A 6,000-nucleotide genomic window follows, 5' to 3' on the forward strand; every position below is an offset into this window, starting at 1 on the left:
AACCCCAAACCTACCCCTGAACCCTAAAAATACCCCTGTACCCCAAAACCCAAACCTACCCCTGAACCCTAAAATACCCATGTACCCCAAAACCCAAACCTAGCCCTGAACCCTTAAAATACCCCTGTACCCCAAAACCCAAACCTACCCCTGAACCCTAAAAATACCCCTGTACCCCAAAACCCAAACCTACTCATGAACCCTAAAAATAACCCTGTACCCCGAAATCCAAACCTACCCCTGAACCCTAAAATACCCCTGTACCCCAAAACCCAAACCTAGCCCTGAACCCTAAAAATACCTCTGTACCCCAAAACCCAAACCTTGCCCTGAACCCTTAAAATACCCCTGTACCCCAAAACCCAAACCTACCCCTGAACCCTAAAAATACCCCTACACCCCAAAACCCAAACCTAGCCCTGAACCCTAAAAATACCCCTGTACCCCAAAACCCATACCTATCCCTAAACCCTAAAACTACCCCTGAACCCCATAACCCAAAACTATATCTGAACCCTTAAAATACCTAAATACCCCAAAACATATACCTCAGTACTCCAAAACATATACCCCTATACCCATACTTACCTTATCCAAACATAAAAAAACATGCTTTTACCATTCATGCATTTACAACGAATTTAGTTGAAAATGTATGCGTGGTAAAAGCATATAAAGTGTAATGCCATGCGTTATAATGGCATTGCGGAGTCATGGTACTTTCGTAATGAAAGTATACAGATTGATGGTATGCGGAAAGAAAGTTGTAGAATAATGGGTGTTTACCCTCCTCCGGTAAGTACATTGGTGGCACAGCGGCCCACATCTCCAGCAACATACTTTCACCACCCATTTGAAAAATGCACAGGTCTCTCTCATTGATGGCCAGCACCGACATACACTTTTAGACACACCTCCCACCACAAGTTCTAGAATTGCGAACTTTAGAGCTGGGGAGCTACGTTCGAATCTCGGCATCAGCTCAACATCCTGTGATTCCAGGCAAATCGCTTTGTCTCCCCGTGCCTACCACAAATGAATGTGTTCTTCTGTAATGTAAATTGTGCTCGTGCCATGTTGTCGAGTTTGCGCTATATAATATTGCAAGGAAAAATAAAGTAGGGAAACTCGAGTTCACACACTACTGAACGCGCACTCTTAAGTGCATCAGCAGTGCACTGTGAATCAGAGCGTTTTACAGGCCTGTCAGAGATAAGAAATGCTATCAAAACGAAATCCTACAAAACAATATACAACTGGCCGGCAGCAATTTATAACCGGACAACGTCGGGACAGGCTGCAAGTTTAGTCATATAAAACAAGTGGCACTATACTTATTCCATTAAACCACTGTTAAGGCTAGTGAGGTAAACTTTCTGACCACTTCAAGAACACAACCATTCATGTATACCTCTACCACTATAGTGTCCCTCTCAATATTTCAAATAAATGTTTTTTAGGTGGAGCTTAACTGAGAGCACCCACTGCTGAGCTGTGATTGGATTTAATGACACTCTCATCGGCTTTCTTTATATTCAATGGCTTGCCTTTTTCTGCTTGTGTTTCTTTCTCCCCTGGAGCATAACTAATTTACGATCCCTTTGATTGGCCATCTTGTATCCTTCCACTGCTCATATTTAGGGATCTGTTTTTCCTTTTTTTGCATGTAGTGCTCCATGAGAGTGCATGTTTTCTAGTTCTCTCTCTTGGGTGCTGCTTTCCCACTCAGATACCCACCCTCCCGGTGGGGTGTTAATCCCCACCCCTTCCAGGTTCTCTGTGAAAGCACAGCAACACGATTATTTTGCTGGGGTATGACTTAAAACAGACTTCAATGTCTGTTTTTCTTTTCTCTCCTACATTCCACATATTACATAGAAACACAAGCTTTGGGATAGAAAAGCTTTTCTGGTGCTGGAGAAGGGCCATCTGCTGCACATAAATCTTTCCTTTTGATACCACATAGGACCACATTGCTGAATACTGGGGAAAGTAAATTAGGCCCCGGCAAGTATTTCCCACTACATTTGGACACGCCCTTATTCTTTTTTTTTAAATCTGTTCAGAGTTTTCGGAGTGAAAAATATTTGAAAAATTAACCACGCCATTTATAAAGATTGAAAACACGGAATTCAAAGTACAGATTTGAGATACCCTAACATATGAAAAGCCTTTCCACCTAAAGTTCTTAAACAATACTTTACAAACAGTGCAACGTCAAAAGCATGGCATGTGCATCATAAAGGTGAGACCTACTGGCTTTACCAAAGCTTGTTATGACATGGAGTATAAACTATACGATAACCACCATGTCTAACAAATTACATTGTCTCTTAAAGATGTGTTACGTGAGAATTTTCTTCAGAGTTTGGAAGTTGCTTTTCCTTTGGGCAATACATTGACGTAGTTTATCAACTGGAAAAAATGTGTAATACTGCTTCAAGTCTAATGGTGTAGTCATATTCTTAAGTAAAAGTCAGCATATCAAGAGTCTTCGACCTTGAAATACCACTGTGATTTTACATCAAGGCCCGGAGGCCAATATTATGCACTATACCTTTATTACCACTCAGGCAGCAGCAACAAAGAAACATAGAATTAGAACCCAGAACACATTCTAGAACTCTGATCATGTATCATCTCATAGAACCTGCAGCCATCTTCCTCTTTTGTTGCTGCTCAGGCATGAGATAAGTCGTTTTTTGTTTTGGCTTGGATTAATTGTTAATTTGAATTATAAATCAATGTTTTTATAATCTTATACATAGACAAAGCTTAAGTAATTTAGAATAGATAAAGCTTAAGTAATTTAGAATAGATATCTTTAAGTGTAACGATCTTGAAATGTAATTTGTCTTTTATTTAAATTAAGATGATTAGGAAAGAGATCTATTGATCGTTGTACTGGGGTAATTGGCAGAGTTTGTAAAGCGCTGTAGTAGGAATTTGTATAAAGGGAAATCAGGATGTTTATTTTACCGTCTGTCGTCCTTGACGGTTAGTTGGCATCGGATGATGACAGTTGGTTGTGCGCGTTGGCTTGCGAGTGGAATTCAGGCCGTGTGTGAGCGCGAGCTTACCCAGGATAGTGTGCGCCGAGTGAGAGCGCGAGCGTGCGCAGGACTGTGTGCGTGGCTGTAAGAGTCACCAGCATACGTAATAGTTTTTGATCTGGTAGGGCCGCCGTACTTACGTTACGTGTGGCGGCCATTTTGTGAGATTGGGAAATTATAATAGGAATTAGTTGAGTTTCGGGCGTCCATATTTTGGGTTTTGCATGTTTATCGAGGGCTCTGTTGTCGGTTTGTTTTTCCTGTCAGTTGTCGGGAGTCGATGACAGGAGAGGTTAAATTTAGTTTATTGGCTTGAGGAAACGTGTAAAGCGGATTATTCACTTTGACAGTGGGTTCAGTTTAGTTGACAGTGGGTTCAGTTTAGTTGAGACTTTTATAGGATACAAAAAAAAAAAATATGGAAGGGTCAGAAGGAAATTTTGAGGAGAGAATGAAGGTGTACATGGAAAAGATGTTTGGTGAGATGGCAGCGTCAATAGACAAAAAGATAGAAAGTACATTAGAGAAAAGTGTACAGAGAAAACAGAGAGTTGGTGATGAGGAGAATTTTTGGACAACAGAGGAGTTAGAGATGGGCATTGGTACTTCTGGCCAAGAAAAAAAGGGTCAAAAGAGGAAAAGTTTGGATGGTAATAAAAAAGAAATGAACATAAGGTTCAAAGAGAGGACGCTATAAAGGCGAGAAAGAGCGCGAAAAGGGCGCAGAAATTAAAACACACGGTGGTTGAGTGTGATTCGAGCTCAAGTGGAGATGTAGAGTTAACTTGCAGCTCAAATTTAGAGGAATCTGATTATGAGGAGGTTCCTCAGAAGAAGAGGAAAGTAATTGAGAAAGAAATTAAAATGGAGGAAAATGAAATATTTGACCCTCAGGGTGAAGAGATCTTTGACCCTTTGTTGATTCAACATCCATTATCACCCCAATGGACTCCTGTAGATCATGTTGCGAAGTATGTTCGCTATTGGATTAGGAGGGAGATTCCAAAGGAGGTGAGGACAAGTATGCGTAGCGAGTGTCCAAGACCATGTCTGGATAGTAAGGTGGCATATACACCGGAGCTAGATCAGAGGATGCTAGCTTTTATAAACAAAACAGGGAAGGACCCTAGAAGAGGGTTGGAAAAAGGATTAAAAGGGTGCCAAGACAGATTGTTGGACATTCTTGGCCCTCTGACTAAGATTTTTGATATATGCGAAGAGGCGCATACCCATAATGTTGGTATTGACGTGGTAGAATTACGTCAATGGATTCAAAGGGCTATTTGCCTTTTGGGGAACGCTAATACTTCTTTGAATATTGAAAGAAGGAAGTCGATCCTTTTTAAAGTAGATCCAAAATTGGTTGATTTGGCTACAAAGGAGCCAGGAGAGAAATCAGAAGGTTTACTCTTTGGGGACGATTTCGTGAAAGACATGTCCCGCTATGTTAATACTTTCAGTTCGCTAGAGAAAGCGCAGAAAGATATTAGACGTGTTTTTGGAGTGGCCGGGAGAATGAGGGGTCGCTTTCCCGGCCGTGGTCAAGGAATGTCGAGAGGTAACTTTGGCAGAGGAAGACCCTTCTATTCTAATTATGGATCAGGCTTTTATGGATCCAGAGGTGGACAAGGAAATGTTTTCCCCCAGAGACAGAGGGGCAGAGGAAGAGGCATGCGCTCAGAGCGGAGATCTAGAGGGGCCTCAGGTAAGCAATTTACAAGACCCTACTTCTATCCGAATAAAGTTGGGCGGCAGACTAGCCCTTTTTGTTTCGAGATGGGAGGAAATAACAAGGGATCCATGGGTTTTGGAAACTGTTGCTGGTTACAAGATAGATTTTGCAGAAATTCCTGTTCAAAAGTGGGTCCCGGAAATCTTACGGTTTTCAGGAGAGATGGAAGATTTGGTGACAAAAGAAATAGATGCTCTCTTAGAGAAAGGGGCTATAGAGGAAGCAGGTGTGGTAAAAGGAGGATTTATAAGCAATATATTTTTGGTGGAGAAGAAGGACAAGAAGATGCGTCCAGTGATAAATCTGAAAGAATTGAACGATTGGGTTGTGTACAATCATTTCAAAATGGAGGGGATCCACATGTTGAGGGATCTTTTAAGGAAGGGAGATTGGTTGACGAGGTTGGATCTAAAGGATGCTTATTTGACAATTCCTATGTGCAGGGAACAAAGGGATTATTTGCAGTTCAGATGGAAAGGGAAGTTGTGGAGGTTCAAGAGTCTCCCATTTGGTCTGACGTCGGCTCCTTGGTGTTTCACGAAGGTAATGCGTCCTGTGGCAGCTTGGTTGAGGTCGAGAGGAATTCGACTGATTGTGTACTTGGACGATTTTCTGATTTTAGCAGAGGGAAAGGAGCTTGCGAGGGAACAGACAGACTTTGCAATCAGGGTATTGGAGGACTTAGGTTTCCTGGTGAACAGAGAGAAGTCTTGTGTGGTTCCCCAGCAGGAGATTCAATTTTTAGGTTTTCAGATTCAGACATTGGAATGTGTGTTGAAATTACCAATGTTGAAGGTAAAGACTATCAAGAAGGAGGTGAGAAGAGTTTTGCAGTCGGATTGGATTACTTTGAGATAGTTAGCTCGTCTATTGGGTCTGTTGTCTGCATCGATTCAAGCAATATTTCCAGCTCCTCTTCATTACAGAGCTTTGCAGAGATTGAAAGGTTTTCATCTGAGGAAGGGGGCAAGGTATTCTCAGAGATTGTGGTTAAATCAGGAATCCAGAGAGGAGTTGGATTGGTGGTTGATGAATTTAGATGCATGGAATGGCAGGGCAATCTTTGGAGAGGTTCCGGAAGTGGAGATAGAGTCGGATGCGAGTCTTCATGGTTGGGGTGCAAGATGCGGATCGGTGTCAACAGGGGGGAGATGGTCGATGGAGGAGTCTCAGATGCATATAAATTGTCTGGAACTGCTGGCGGGGTCATTTGCA

This window comes from Lissotriton vulgaris, chromosome 6, assembly GCF_964263255.1.
Source record: "Lissotriton vulgaris chromosome 6, aLisVul1.2, whole genome shotgun sequence".
Classification (NCBI taxonomy): domain Eukaryota; kingdom Metazoa; phylum Chordata; class Amphibia; order Caudata; family Salamandridae; genus Lissotriton; species Lissotriton vulgaris.